The 17,352-nt window shown below is 36.6% G+C and overlaps 1 protein-coding gene across 1 annotated transcript in view; it reads right to left on the reverse strand.

The window, feature by feature from the left end:
* LOC101739015 (cyclic nucleotide-gated cation channel alpha-3) overlaps positions 1-17,352 on the reverse strand; it is a 92,630-nt gene that overhangs the window by 60,966 nt on the left and 14,312 nt on the right. The gene's annotated exons all lie outside the window — the stretch shown is intronic.

The raw sequence follows: 17,352 nt of genomic DNA on the forward strand, positions 1-17,352 counted from the left end.
GCTAAATTAAGAGTGTAGGCAGCCATTTTTTTTAAACGAAGTTCCTTATGGGACGTTGCGGAGGGGTACTCTAACCGGGAAAAAACGTCCGTAACCTAAGATTTTTATTATTAATGCACACACTGTACGACTTAACTTTGTAATAACGTACAAAAAATAACATATATTTTTATCACTCATTGACCACGATCTCAGAGCGTTCGTTCGCGCAATACACTAACTCTTATGCAAACAACCGTGAATGAAGTATACCACAATAAGTTCGCACGCTACGAAATGACCGTGGGTTGTTGCGAAACCTCCAGTTTTATTTTCTTTATACCCCGAATAGAAAGAACTTTAAATTAATAATTTATAATAAGGAACTTCGTTCTTATGCAGTGTCCCACGACACCACACATCTACTTTTGATCTTGTAGGCAAATGAGCATACGGCTCACCTAATTGTGTGTTACCGTCGCCCAAAGACTTCAGCAATGCCAGGGGTGGAGCCAAGCCGCTGTCTACCGTTAAGTACCCTCCACACGCCTCGTTTGAAGAACGACATGTCATAGCGCTCGACAAAAACCGTGGAGGGGAGCTCATTCCAAGCTATAAAGTAAAGGCTTAAGTATATAATATATGTATATACCTCAACCTCAAAAAAAGATAATTAGCGGTGGTAGATCACATGTCCAGGTCTATGTCAATTTTTGATATGCGCCAGTCAGCTTAAAAGGAAGATAGGTGTTACAGTTCATTCTTCGCAATTACCGACACGAAGATAGGTATGATTTATGCTAGCGCTACGCAAGCATAATTGGTGAGACATACTTCGGAGAAAATCCGGTAAATTAATGTGTTTAATATTAAGACCCGATTAAATTTACAACGATTCTAATTTGGATTTAATAAGTTTCCCTTAAAACATTCAATCCTCCAAATTTCTTCTCTAAATATTAAACAAATCAATACTAAATATTACTTGTAAAATAGATTCGTAACTTTATTTGTTAACAATATTTCAATTGGTGTCGGATACAATCAAAAAGCAATTTGACAAGTTATTCACGTTATGAAATACTATAATATTTGTAACAAGAGCAAACTAGATTTTATCAGATATTTTTGTTGCGAACCAAAAGTGGATTAAAGTTTTAGAAGCGAAAGCAATGGTAACCTGGCAATCGGCTTTAAGTAAGCCCTCCAATTAATTTAGCGAGGAAAGGGTACTTGATTATTACTTAAGTGGCTACAATTTATTTAGTAGCTCTAAACATTAAGTACCAAAATAGTAATTTTGACACATTTCATGTTGCTTTTTTGTAAATGGATTGTGGATGTGCTGACAGGGATTTTATTTAGAATGAAAAGAAAAGGAACCTAAAAGAGTAACTATTCTGTTTTGAATGTTACATTTTTTTACATATCTATGCATTTTCAACTAAAATATTACTAGATGATGACCGAGCTTTGCTGGGTTTTTTTTTTATAACGCCATCTTGTTGTGTCTTTAAAGCAGTTAGTTGCCCTCAATTAAGAAAAATAGTATTATTATTCGCCAATAGATGTCGGGAAGAGTTGATTATTGAAAACACGAATAAAACAACATTTTCTGAAAATAAATCGTAGCTAGATCGATTTATCGCTCCCGAAATCCCCTGTATACCAAATTTTATGAAAATCTTTGGAGCCGTTTCCGAGATTCAGATTATATATATATATATATTAATATACAAGAATTGCTCGTTTAAAGGTATAAGATTCATTTTCATTGGGAGAATTCTGACAACTGAAATTTTAATTGAACTGCCTAATGTTATCCGATGTGATCTCAATGAATCTAGAGCCACATCACGTTACAAAAACACACTTTAATACGAAATCTAAGCGATATTTCAATCAAGCAAGGAATAGATAGAATTAAATATTTTGATTTTCTATAAACTGAAACGTGAAAATCATTTGAGCGTGTATTGCTTCGCCTTCGTTAAAATAAACTCAATTTGATGGAGTAATAACTCCAATCGAGGCAGTCAAAATGACTTTAATTAAATGATACATTCGATACTCGCCGTTATTTACACGTTATATTTTAACTGTTCATCTACTACGAGATCTACTGATGGAAAGTCATATTATAAGCCCGCACGGATAGATACCAACATTGTTCCTATTTTTGTAAATAGTTTAAAGAGATTCGTATGCGAGAGGTTTGACATGGCAGCAACGGTCACTACTCACCATCTGGTGGCCCGAAAATTTAGTTGACTTAGAAGATAAAAAATTTAGCATTGGAAAACTCACTAATAAATTTTTTAACGAGTTGGGGAAAATATGTGTTTTTCTTGTTCTTTAAATCGGAAATCAATGTAAACTGCAATGAAAAGTACGCCGAACGCTAATCACAACCTCGTAAATAAATTTTCATTCATTAGCCAGAACTAGCGTAGCCATTTTACAACTAAATAAAAATGAATTGAAATGATAAAAAAAAAACATTATGACGTTAACTTCCACTAGCAGACCGAAGCGAAAGTTCGAACCGACCCTCGAAATCGAAAACTCTTCTACTTTTTGATGTCTCGATTCTCGGGCTTCGAGATAAAAGTTTTTTTTTTCGTCTAAAAAAGTTGCAAGCTTTATTTCTGAAACAATATAAAACGTCAATAAAAACAAGTGACTGCGAGACAATCGTTTTCACAGACGGTTGCATTCCTTATTATCTTATTATTACTTTGACAGTCATCAGATTAAATTGCGTTCATAAAATTTAGCGTTTCGAATTTCAATTTGTGTTAATGTCGATTACATCTTTGAATTTATGTATTTTCCGAAACTTCTCAATTGACCAGTTTAAATTCAATTGTGTTGTCGATTTATTTTCTACTTTTAGTAAATAACCCTTTCAGCTATCTCTATGAGTAAGCGGATGTTTTTAGTGACTTTTAAACGCATTAATAAACGTAAACTGTTTTATTAAAGCAATACGGGTCTAAATGTTTTAGAATTTACAAACAAATTTTGGTAGTTACAAAATAATACATACGTCGATTCAGAAATAAGAATGTCGTAAATTTTATAAGTCAAAACTTATCCGGTCATATTAAGGATTCAACGAATAACAATTCTCTCTCTGTAGCGCAGCAAGCAGCTACTTGTTGCTGTGGCATCGGGTGCATACTTTCAACGGTCGAGGCACTAGGTGGAACTTTTCGTTCATCGAACTTTTAAAACATACGATGATGTCATCAAAGTTTCAGTACAAGGGAGAAGCTGTGCTTGCTTTTGTTTTTGGTTTTAGTTGCGAAGTTGAATGAATGAACTTTCGACTCACTTCGTGTGATTGTTGCCGGAGCCCATAGGCATCGAGGTGTATGACGCCACCCGTAGGGAGATATGAGATCGAGATGCCACCCTTTAAACAGAACCATGTGACTGCTTCGCGGCAGAAACGCGCAGGATGATCGTATCCATTTAGGCAGACTAACTATACTTCCCACGACCAGTAAAGGCATTAGCCTATTGAGTTTCTCGCCGGATCTTCTCAGTGGGTCGCGATTCCGATCCGTTGGTAGATTATGCGAAGCACAACTCTTGCTAAGGCTAGTGTTTGCAAATTCTCTCAGGTTAAGCCCGTGACCTCACCCGGGCGTAGCTGGGTAAGAGGCTACCTGGGATATCCCCAGGATATAAAAATTAAAGGCACTTAGCGATCACAGATGATACTGAAAGAACGCTCCCATCTCCAGTAACTCCTTTAGATGCCTTTTACTACTAACACAGTTTAAATAGGGTGATAATATTCTAGACAACCACACAGCCTGTTGTGTTTTATTTTAATAAAATAATAATATTAAATTAAGTCCTACATAGTCACATAGAATACCGTCCTAATTAACACATAAATACCGTAATTGACTTTGCGGGCTACCGTGAACAACTTGCCGTTTTACTTTAGTTAAATATACATTATTAAATATATACAAATGAACAAACCAACGCATTGTTAATCTAGGGACTGAACTGACTTCAGAATCTGGTAGCACCTCCGTAGTGATGGAAAGTTTTGAAACGAAAAAAAAAAACTAAATCAAGAAATCTTAAAGTTTTTTAATATGAAGGTCTCAGTTGTTGATTGTTAAAGTTCTTCTTCTATTTCTTGCTCTTATCTCACATTATGGGGGCTTGGCACAGGATGTCCTCTTATCATGCTGCATTGGGATTTGGCATGAGTTTTACGACCTGCCTCCTGTCACCTTCAACCCTCCTCGGGTTTTATCTCCAATAGTATATTCATTGCTTGGTGTCATAGGGAGGGACTATTCTGTATCTTCTTTTGGTACTTCTTTTACTACTTGCGTTCCATACTTTGCACTTTATTTTAAAAAAAAATATACTAACACATATTTAGATATTCAATAACCAAAAGTTAAAGTGACAATTTGTTTCCATAAAATAACTGTTAGTTAAAGTAATTATATTAACGACGCTTGCAGCTGAAAGTAAGTATTGTACTTTTTGACGAAGCATGTTGCTGATAACTTTATTTCTGTAATGTGACGAAGCATGTTGCGGATAATAACATGTACTTTTAGGTTAGGAATATTGTGTTCTTTTTTTTTATAATAAATAAATTGATATCTCCCCATTATATTAAATTATCAGTAATTAATTAGCCGTTGTAACATAAGCTAATAATAATTATAATAATATTATTGAGCATATTAAAATGAATACTAGATTGCATAATCTTTATGATCTTTTAAAATAAAATTTAGCTGTCATTACGATATTATTATTACGGTTTTACATAACAATAAAACCGATATTATGTGCCGAGAAGGAAAACATACAGCATTGTATTATGAAGAAGCAGTGTGTACTTAGCTTAGATTCCTTGTCTATGTCCAACCATAGACAGTCAATTTAGTTCCATCTTTAGCCGCTAGGTGCTGCCAGCAAGTATAAAGGGAGCGCAGCCATCTTTGATCTTCATAGTCTTCACCAGGAAGAACTTCCTGCAATGCTGTATGTTTTCCTTCTCGGCACATAATATCGGTTTTATTGTTATGTAAAACCGTAATATTGATGTGCCTTTGGAAAACATACAGCATTGTATTATGAAGACGTGTTTGTTATCTGCTGGTGAAATTATTAAGCACAACGCTATGATGAAATAGGTAAAGCCATAATAAAATATGAAGCGCTATGATAATGTTCATAATTTATATAATTATTAAATCGAAAAAACAGTTGTTAACTTCCATGTTAATTCAATAATTAAAAAATATTTATAAGTTTGTAATAAACATTTTATCTTGTATATACAAGAAAATGTATAAATTGTATAAATGATGTATATACATCATGTAGAAGTAAATGTGTTGAAAAAAAAGAATCGTGAGGATCTTTACGAAGCTCTATTATTCGGCAATAATTATTGTAAACGTTTGGATGATTTGCAATTGCCTCTAGAAAGTATTTCGTCCATTGGTTCATTATCAATCCATCTCAGAGGCTACTGCTGATCTACAACTTCTTAGAGATGCGTTGATGCCATTACCTCGTAAGGTTGAACGAAGATCAGTTTCCAATTACAGTACGGGATGCCGCTTTTGTGACAACACACATAGTTAGAAAAAAGTCCTTACGAATCTTACCGGGCATGTCTTTAGTTTCATGTTTAGAAAGCACTTATGCAGATTATTGACGAAAATGGATTTCAATTTTAGACCCAAAGACTGGTATCAGAAAGATGTTTTTCTCTGTTATCAAAGAAACTGTCTTTAGAAATGTTGAGCAAAGTAAGGTCATTAACTCTGCGTCCAGTAGCCAGCAACATGGTTGTTGGTGTCCTTCAAGCTACATTGAGGCGTGATCTGGTGGCTGGGTTTGAAGAAAACCAATTTAGAACTATTCTCGGATCTCATGTGAATGGGACTACACTTAGTAAAATTGTAATAAGTAGTTGAATTTTGTTTAGCTATTCCGATGGCTTTTTTAAAATAGCAATTTTTATTAGAGAGCTTGAGAATGTTTGCTGTCCTACATGTATTTCGCCCACAGAAAGTCGACAGCGCTGCTTTATGATGCAGAAGGATTGTTTTATAGGCAAAATTTTCTTTTTGGAAAAGAAGAAAGAATTTGGCAACATCTGCAGACTTAGGATCAATTTTAAAACTGTAGCACCATATGCACCATCTTGTAGTTGCTGGTAAGTATGCTGACAAAGTGGATTGACACCAGCTAATTTTCAATAAATCTTCTGTTTAGACCAGTCTATTATTTGTACAACCTCCCCCCCCCCCCTTTCTAAGCTTTCAGGGTTAATGTTTAACCTGTGGAGGAGGCAGGTTTTGGATTTCGTGCGAGTTATCTAGCGTTCGGGATCTGAGGGCTTGGAAACCCAAATGCTTTCGCTCAGTCTGGGAACACTACCAGGTAGGTTCCCTAGACACTGTTGAAGTGAGTCAGTACTTTGGGGAGAAGGTTGAGAGGAGGAATTCTCCATGCTAGTTGCATCCTCTACGGTCTGCTGAAGGTATCCAATCTTGGTCGGCGAATGGGTTTATATCCGGATGACCCCACTTTCGAAAAACTTTTGTGGTCACTTGTGGTAAAAAGTGCCATTTCGCAGGTTGATTTCCTCGTGATAGCCTGTCGGCTATGATGTTGTATCTCCCCGAGAGATAAGCTGACAGTTATCTTGAACTTATCGCTTAGGTTTAAAAATCGAAAGGTCAACGTTAGTGAAATACTTTCAGATTCATTTTGATTGTCACTACCATTGCAAATAGCTCTTTTGTGGGTGAGCCGTTTCTGTTGTTGAGCTGACCATAGACAGAACGTTAATATTTTGTCTAATTGTAACCCCTACCCATGTCCGAAGCTTCCGTTGCCAGGAAATGGTTGGTTTTGGGTCTCGGCAATGTTTGACATGTGGCTCCGCGTCAGCACTGCATTTGTAACCCCTACACATGTCCGAAGCTTCCGTTGCCAGGAAATGGTTGGTTTTGTGTATCGGCAATGTCTAACATGTGGCTCCGCGTCAGCACTGCATTTAATTGTTAACACATGCAGGATGGCCTGTTTTTTACCCCTTTTCTTGAAACTTCGCAAGAAAATTTGCAAGTTAGCATAGATTGATGTAATTCCGTCAGAGTTTGAGCTAGGATGTTGTTGAGTGGCCACTTCATTTCTCGCAATTTTCCATCGAATCCCTAGACATGTCATCTCTTGAACCAGTGTACTAATTGATTTTTTGTAAGGCTGACTTGGCAGCTCAAATAATCCAAGAGCTTTACAGCTTATGTGGCCTGAAGACTCAATTTGGACTTCTTTTGATGGACCTGGTGGGATTTGCGTAGGTGGGATAACACTCAACATCCCTTTGCACGCAATGTTTCCGCGACCGAGCATGCTATGCAAGCAAAAAAGGTGTATTTGTCTTCATGGACCAAGAAAAAGTCGCGTAGGTAGGTTAACATTTGACTTCCCTATGTACGTAAGGTCTTCGCGACCGAGCATGCTATGGGAGCAAAAACGTTTATTTGTCTTGGTGAAACAAGATCATGTCGTGTAAGTAAGCTAGCACTTCGATTTTGCACGCAATGCCTCCGCGACCGAGCATGCTGTGGAAGCAAAAAGGTGTATTTGTCTTCAAGGACCAAGAGAAAGTCGCGTAGGTACGTTAACATTTGACTTCCCTATGTACGCAAGGTCTCCGCGACCGAGCATGCTATGGGAACAAAAACGTTTATTTGTCTTGGTGAAACAAGATTAAGTCGTGTAGGTAAGCTAGCACTCTACTTTGCACGCAATATCTCCGCGACCGAGCGACCGAGCACCCTATATAATGGAAATTAACATGCCAGCCCAGATAATCCAAAACCTTCACAGCTTCTGCAGCCTGAAGTTTCAACTTGGATTTGTTTTGGTCGACCAAAAGGAAGTCGTCTAGGTAGACTAGCACTCGAGTTCCTTTTGCACGCAAGGTCTCTGCGACCCAGCATGTTATGGAAGCAAAAAAGGTTAATCCAAAAGCTTCACAGCTTCTGCAGCCTGAAGTTTCAACTTGGATTTGTCTTGGTCGACCAAAAAGGAAGTCGTCTAGTAGACACTAGCACTCGAGTTCCCTTTGCACGCAAGGTCTCTGCGACCCGCATGTTATAGAAGCAAAAAGGTGTGGCTCTGAAGCCAGACCGAAGGGTAGGCATGTCATTTCATACTAACTCATAAGAAGGTACCGATTCCTTCCTGGAGGTACTGATACTGGTACCTTGGTACTGATCCTCAAGAAGTATCGACGAAATTTTGCGACTGATACTAGAAAAATATTCCTGAGAAATGTTCAATTCTATCATCCAGTCCCCTGGGTGGAGAAAGTTTGGTACCTAGGTGTCCGAAAACAGTTAGGTGTTTTATCTTTACGACCTTGTTCAACTCTCGAAGATCGAAAATTGGACGCATTGATCCGTCGCTTTCAATAACCATACATAGTTTACAAATTATTACAATTTTGGTGGCACTCAGTGCCTCCCGTCGGTGTCTTCAATTGCCCCCCTCTGGATTGTGCCAGATGTTACGGACTATGATTGTTTATAATGTTTGGCTTACCTTTTGTACGAGATCGTGACAAATAGGATTGTAGCCCTCCGAGGGACTGAATAGATTTCAATTTACTATTATCAAACAAAAATTCCTCAATGAGTGGTGCGTTGGCAACAGGATACTTTGTTAGAGACCACGGAAATTAAACTTTGACGTCTTATTTCTATACATACGGCCCTTTTTTCCGTATACAATTTAAAACGCTTTTTACAGGTAACTTGTACGACGGAGACGATCTGTCAAAGTTTTCAGTAATTATGTTACAAAGATTATTAGTTTAAATCTGTTGTGTTTTTGTCAAAATTTCCGTATTGACGAGATCAATTTGTTTACAACAATTTTCGTTACATTCAATTGTTACACACCGTTGATGCATTATTAGATTTACAACGTCACTGACCTGGTGGGATAACGAGCCGATTCGAAGATCGACCGTTACCTTTGAATCCCGTCGTTTCTTACGCAGAGACTCCTTTTGTTCTTTTTCGCTTGACGAGCTGTTCGAACGCGAGGCGTCTCCATCGCGTCTCGCCTGGACATCTTCCCTCTCGGAAATTATGGAGCTTGACTCAACATCACCTCCAACAGATGACGCGTGATTCATGGCGTCCGATGATAGGATTGGTAAATAATACTCGTAATGATTGCAAAATAACACTCATAGAAACACAAAATAAATATTTTTTGCAATTAATAAGAAGTCGAATAAATATTTGTGGACTTGCGACTTCACAGTACGAAAGTACACAACGCTATGAAGATCAAAGATGGCTGCGCTCCCTTTATACTTGCTGGCAGCACCTAGCGGCTAAAGATGGAACTAAATTGACTGTCTATGGTTGGACATAGACAAGGAATCTAAGCTAAGTACACACTGCTTCTTCATAATACAATGCTGTATGTTTTCCAAAGGCACATCAATAAGCATATTAAAATGATTACTGGATTGCATAATCTTTATGATATTTTGAAATCAAATTCAGCTTGCATTACTACGACTAATACCACGTATTCAAGTTTAAAATAAAAAGAAAACTTCATAATGTTTGGTAACGTCATCTCAAGATGTAATAAAATAAGTAAAAGCAAATCACCCCCGAAATTGAACTTGGAACTTTACTAAGCAATTACTTAGCTTGGATTACCTTAATGTTGGCAAAATGATGGCCCGATAAAATGGACGTTTAATTTGAGATAATAATGAATAACGGGCGCGGATAACAATTTTAATAGGTTTTTAATTTAAAAAACGCTGGCGTTTGGAATTGCAGACAGTGCCCACTAGTGACTTGGCCTTCTTCCCAATGTAGCTAGCTACACTAAATTAACACATATCGCGTCACAATAAGCTTTTTTTTGTTTATACTTATTACGAAATTAATACTAATTAGTTATATTACAAATTTTGTTTCAGAATACTTAGGATTTTTTTTTTGATACGTCTAATAAATGTATCCTAATTTTTTTAAATATATATTCTAATTTCTTATGATCAATCTTAGAGAAAGAGAGAGAGAGAGAGAGAGAGAGTATGCTTCACTGTACACAAAAAAAAAACATAAATGCAAAACCTTAAATACAAAAAAGTACAATGGGCAGTCTTATCTTTAAGAGCGATTTTTCTAGAAAACCGTCAGGTGGACAAGAATCACTTCAGGAAATAAATTAACCGCAGTGTACTTATGGGTTAAAAAAAAATTGCTACATTTTTTTAAATTTCAGTCATGTTAGATGACCATAGACGGAATTTCGGTTCATCACATTTAGGGCCGAAGGTCTAATAATTTAGTTAGTAGATTACAATAAGACATAACAATGGTTTCATAGTTTTCTTGCGCAATTCAACCAAATGAAAGTCGCAAATTCCGAAACCTAATATGTAAAGCTGCAGCTTTAAATAATCTACAAAGCTATAAGTTAAAGATTTGATTTTCTTAGATAGCCAAATCTTCTTTTAGTATGTTACATTTTTTTTTATTGCTTAGATACGTGGATCAGCTCACAGCCCACCTGGTGCTAAGTGGTTACTAGAGCCCATAGACATCCACAATGTAAATGCGCCACCCACCTTGAGATATAAGTTCTAAGGTCTCAAGTATAGTTACAACGGCTGCCCCACCCTTCAAACCGAAACGCATTACTGCTTCACGGCAGAAATAGGCAGGGTGGTGGTACCCACCCGCGCGGACTCACAAGCGGTCCTACCACCAGTAATTACGCAAATTATAATTTTGCGGGTTTCATTTTTATTACACGATGTTATTCCTTCACCGTGGAAATTACATTAAAAAAATCTTCTAATAAACATTAACAATAAATTTGTAAGTCATTGGCGTTTAAAAGAAACCGACTCCATCAACTAATCAGTAATATTCTCGGTTGCTTATCGTTTTCTCGAAGCAAATTGCTGTTTCTTTTGTTCCGGTCTCCCCTGGAAAAACGTTATTGTTCCAGTATTCATTTAACAAAAGGCAATTTGTCATTATAATGTTCATCGTTTGTTGAAGAATTAATTCTATCATTTTAGTATTCATAAACGATTTCGCTTAGTTGTTCTGTGACGAACCTACTTTCTGAATCTATTTTTTTTTTGTAAATGTTTTTTTCACAATTAATTTTTTTTTCACCTCTTCTTATTCTAAAATTTCAAATTTTCAATTTCGAATTTTATTACATCGAAGTACGTTTGAAAATCGCACTCGTTTAAGAAATTTGATATTGTTCTCTTGATGTGAGTGAATATTGGTAGGTCCCTAATAATAATCCCAAAACACTCAAATTATCATTATGTCTTCGCGCTCATCGTAAAATAACGCAACTCTTTAAAAAAACTTGAACTTAATTCAAAAATTGAAAAAGAAATAATGTTGTAAATAAACAAATTCGTGTTTCACAGATAATGAAATTAATATTGTTTGATGCGATAACCATCAGAACCATGCTTAATCAGATAAACTAAAGTTAATATTTTAAAACTCGACGCTCAAAGAAAGATGATGAACTAATCAAATTTCTCACAAGTTCGGAGAGTTCTGGACAAGTTCTCAGATTCAATTAGTAGATACGCCAGGCTCGTCTGTCTACTGTTACCGCCCACCACCCATCTTCGGCTGCGACGGTAATCTTCATTACAACAAAATATTTACTAGTCTCCATTTTGCGTGATTACTACGTTTATACATGGCGTCGCATCGCGAGAGCATCGGTATCGCAGGATCCGACTGATGCATGACCACGACCACTCTGTCAAGGGTGTACGAATAGGAAGAAGAACATCAATCTCACCTATAAAAAAAAAAACAATTTAAGCAGTGTCTTGTTGTAGAGAATTGTCTTATTTAAAATACAAACATGTATTCGTTACTATGTTTTCTACTGAAGTTATCGTGGCCTAAATGAAAATAATATGACGCCCGATTTAGGTAGTTAGATTCAGATACGACCTTGCTGATGTTCAAATCCCGCAGACAGGTACCAATTTTTTCTAATCAAATACGTATTTAACACATGTTCACGAATGACTCACGATGAAGGATAACTCACGTGTAATGTAGTCGACCAAAGAAGACATGGACGGAGTGTGTGAATGACAATATGAGAGAAAGAGAGGAATGAGTGTTGAGCTGACGGCTGATAGAAGAGAATGGAAGAGAAAAATTAGCTGTACCGACCCCACCTAGTGGTGAAGAAAAAGAAGAGAAAATGTCTATGGACTCCGGTAACCACCCAACACTAGATGAGCCGTGAACTCGTTTACCTATCAACGTAATAAAAATAGCTTTTAGATATAAAAATTAAACTGCTTCCTTTTGATAGGCAGGCAGCGGCTATTTCGGTAGGCAGCGGCTTGGCTCTGCCCCTGGCATTGCTGAAGTCCATGGGCGACGGTAACCATTCATCAGGTGGGCCGTACGCTCGTCTGCCTACAAGGGCAATAAAAAAAAATTAAAAAGATATATGTAATGATTATTTCAGTCATGATAATGAAAGGTAACATGAGTTGATTCCTTTGAGAGTTATCATGAACGGATACGCACACCTGGCGACACATTAACGAACACGACACACACGTAATCAACCATGCTCAAACTTCTGATGTGTTTCATTCACCCTGCACTGCTCCCGTGGCCTTATATAATGATTATACGGTAGCGAAAACCAATTTTCTCGCAAAAAAAATTTAAAATAATGTCGACGTTCCTTTCAAGTCGAAATGAAGAACTCCATAGGCTATATAAAGAAAGAAAGCTCTTTGATCTCCGTATTCCGCTTTAGGGTAACCCATGCTAATGCAACTTTAGAAGAAATCCAACATATTATACCATTCGACTGCCTGCTTTACAATTTTGTTTTGAGCCACTTTTTTATTTTGAGTATAAAATAAAATAAGAGCTAAAGTACCGTATTTCATTACTAATCCTTAATTATACAATTAGTGGAATTGGATCGTTGACCGAACAAATTTCAAGGATGTAGTACTTAATAATTAATCAAAATGTATTTATTTCTTCGTATATCGCAGGTCGTAGGCATTATTAAAAATAATACATTCGTCCGTGATGAAAGTATTCGAAATATCAATCAAGAGTATTATAATGAAATGAGAGTAAAAAACTTTAAGCCGTAAAAGTAGTTTTTATTGAGTAAGCCCACTGAGTTTCTCGCCGGATCTCCTCAGTGGGTCGCGTTTCTGATCCGGTGGTAGATTCTGCGAAGCACTGCTCTTGCTAGGGTCAGTGTTAGCAACACTCCGGTTTGAGCCCCGTGAGCTCACCTACACACGTTAGGGTGAAGCTGAAATAACCTCTTAAGGCTATCAGCATAGGTAGGTTTTTTTTTTTTATAAAACAGAAAACTTAACTAATGATTTAAATATTACGTAGTGGTCGCATAATTTTAGCACTTAGGAGATTAATGAGAAGCTGGGTGTTCTGCTTCGGTGTTCTAGGTGCAAATAATTTCCGCACCCAGTGGAAGCTAGCGAGGTATAAAAATACCAGCACGGTCTCCACTTTATTAGTCTTTTTTTGGATTACTTTGAAATTTTTCTGACGTGTGATTGGAGATTGAGATACATTTAAGACCTAAACCTCATACTTCGAGGTCGGGGGCCGTATTCGCGTAGCGGCTACCCCTCCTCCTCGCGTCGTTTCCTCACTGCTGAGGGTCGTGACCATTATAATTCGACATGATTTTACTCCTTGTGATGTCCCGCCAGCGCCTCCGATCATTGGCCGCATGAAGGGCGTCGTGGAATGGGATCTCTAGTGTGGTGCGGATTTGGTCGAACCACCTTTTTGGACTGCGCCCGTGCGGTCTCTTTCCCTCGATCTTCCCTGTCACGAATAGTCTTTCTAAGCTATCCGGTGTTTTCCGAGCAATATGACCGAAGTACTCGAGTGCGCGGCGAAGGCAGAGTGTGGACAGTCTTGATCTAGATTGTAGCGGCTACAAAAGAATGGAAACACGTTTTTTTTTTTAAATAACCTCAGTTTAATGCTAATCTCCAATGTAGCAATGTTAATTGAAACCAATTCTCCAAATACAAAACGCGTTGTAACAGATACAAGCTGATCATTCGACACGTACAAATTGCGCTGGGTCGCTGGGTTGACTATGACCAGTGGACTAGAATAACACCCAATGGGCAACTACAATTTAGATTCTGATTTTATTACGAAGGGATGGGAAACGAATAAAGGCGAAATTACCATAACCATGTAAAATGTAATTCAAAGAACAAAGCTTTGTACTCATAATGCGTTGTAAATGCAGTTTTGTTTTTCAAAACTATACCGTTCCGAATTCTCATCTCATGTTAAGTATAGTAATCGGATTCATACAATACCATGACTGCCCGTGTTTATTTTATAAAAATCATCAACTATAGTCTACAAATACTATAAATAAAAATGGAGTGGAATGCAATGAAGTTGGTTTAATTAAAATTATAATTCATTCAGATGAAATGGAATAAGACAAGACGAAATGAAATAAAATGACGTCCTAGCAAATAGTAGGAATTTACTGTGACTTTTTTCATCAAAATAAATTGATTGAATGAAATTGTAAACAAACTAGTCAGTTTATTCGTACTAAGCTAGTGACTGTTCTAATTCATTATTTATTTATTTATTTATTTATTTATTTATTTAAGGATTACCGACAGGGTTTACAGTAAGACATAAAATAACATTGACATGTATAGAGCAATTGATAACTGCAACTCTAATTATAGGCAATCACAGCATGCATTACATTAATATATTAATAGAGATTTAATAATACTATTAATAATAATAAAAAATTAAAAACAAAAGAAAGACAACAAGGGCAGTAATACCCAAGTACTCAGACCAAGGCTGAGGCTGAGGTTCAACAACAACTTTTTATAATTTTGTTCTTAAATATTGGAAGGGAATCACCAAATATGTCAAGGTTTTCAACTTTTCTAACTAGATTATTATAAAGGTTAGTTAGACGAGGAGTAGGTGAGTGCTTGCCTAGATTGGTTCTGCTAAAGCGGGTGCTGAAAAGAGCAACGGGGCGACGAGGTAACCTAGATGGCACCTTCAAAGAGAATTTATTGAGGATGAATTGGGAGTCGACAGTACCGCTCATAACTTGATGTAAAAAACATAAGCCTAACATATCGCGGCGATCACTCAATGTTTGCATTTTAAAATATTTAGCCCTATCAACATAAGATTCAACATAATTAGGCGGCCTAAAACGGTACGACATGTGGCGAAGTAACTTTTTTTGAATTCTCTCAATCCTGTTAATATGGGTTTTGTATGTAGGACACCACACAGTGCTGCAGTAATCAAGTTTGCTTCTAACATAACTGTTGTAAAGCAATAGCGTAGTGGAAACCTTCTTAAACTCCTTACCATTCCTAAGTACAAAACCCAGTGATTTGTTCGCGGCATCTATAATTTTGTCAATGTGCTTAGTGAAATTCAGCTTGGTATCAAGCTCCACCCCTAAATCACGAGTCTGAGAAACTTCACTCAAGCATTCCCCTGAAATATGATATTGTGTTGGTATTATATTGCGTTTTAATGTAAATTTTATATGTAGACATTTCGAAATATTCAAATACATTTTATTAATTTGGCACCAATCAACCAATTTATCAATATCTCTCTGTAATAGTTCAGCATCATTCACATCATTTATAACACGCATTATTTTAAGATCGTCAGCAAATAGGTAACAGGTAGAATATTTAAAAAGATTTGTAATTTCGTTGATAAAGATGTTAAAAAATAGTGGACCCAAGATGGAACCCTGAGGTACACCCGAAGAAGCTATGAATGGATTGGAACTGTGACCGTCAATAACAACCTGTGATGGCCTTTGGTTTAGATACGAAGAACACCATCTAAGCAGAGGAACTTCGATACCAAATTGATGTAGTTTTTCTAGTAAAATGCTGTGGTTAACTTTATCAAAGGCCTTAGAAAAATCAGTATATATTGCGTCAACTTGCCCAGAGTTGTCAACGATGACCGCAACATCATCTACGTATTGAAATAAATTCGTATTTGTGGACCGCTTCGTCATGAAGCCATGCTGAAATGGGGACAGCTGGTTTCTTACATGATTGTAAATATGAGTATAAACTAAACTTTCAAAGACTTTAGCAAATGTACAAAGGATGGAGATGGGCCGATAATTAGTTATTAGATCTTTTTTCCCATTCTTATGTATGGGAACTATTAGGGCTTCCTTCCACTTTTCAGGGAAAATCCCTGATAATAATGAATGATTGAATATTAAAAACAAGGGTGTGGAGAGTTGTTCAGCACATTTAACGATAAATTGTGGTGGGATATTGTCTGGCCCCACTCCCTTGGTTAGATCCAGATTTTCCAACTTCCGTCTGACACTGTTAATTTCAATATGAACAGCCCGCATACTACAATTTGTGTCTATCCAGTCAGCATTAATATTGCTGTACACATTGTCATCAGCTTCAAACACAGAAGAGAAATATTTTGCAAATAGATCGCTGATGACATCTACACTGTGACCTTTTGCGTCGTTAAGACTCATAGTGGGTGGATAGTTAGAACTAAAATTACGTTTCTTTTTAATGTGCGACCAGAAGTATTTAGGGTTCTTGGATATTAAAATTTCTAAAGAGATTATATAATCGTTATAACATTTACGCATGACCCTTTCACAATCAGCACGCAAGTAATTGAATTCTATTTTGTCTAACGGATTTCTATGTTTTTTGTATTTGGTATGGTATTTGTGTTTTAGCTTTAACATTTTTACTAAGGATGGTGAGAACCAGACAGGGTAATTTTTATATTTAAATGTGGGTGTAAATGGAACATGACTTTTTATAATATTTCTGAGAATCTCATACAATTTGCTAACCATATAATTTACATTACTGCAATCATTAAATTCATTATTCCAATTAATATCACTTAACTCATTGTTAATAATTTCATAATTAGCTTTTCGGAAATTATATTTCGGTTTGATTGTATTCTGACTAGTTTTGTTAATAAATACTGTCGTTGCTATAGATATGTCTAAGGGGGGATGCAATTCATCAATATCTCTTAGTGGGTGAGTACATTCTTTGACTGTAACATTATTGTGAGTATTACTGAGAACAAGATCAAGTATTTTATTTTTACTATTGGGAATGTGATTGTGCTGAACGATATCATTAAGTGCCATAAAGTCTATCAAACTGCTATTCATTGGGCAGGTACCATAATTGTTCGGTGTAGT

This window comes from Bombyx mori, chromosome 15 (assembly GCF_030269925.1).
Source record: "Bombyx mori chromosome 15, ASM3026992v2".
Classification (NCBI taxonomy): domain Eukaryota; kingdom Metazoa; phylum Arthropoda; class Insecta; order Lepidoptera; family Bombycidae; genus Bombyx; species Bombyx mori.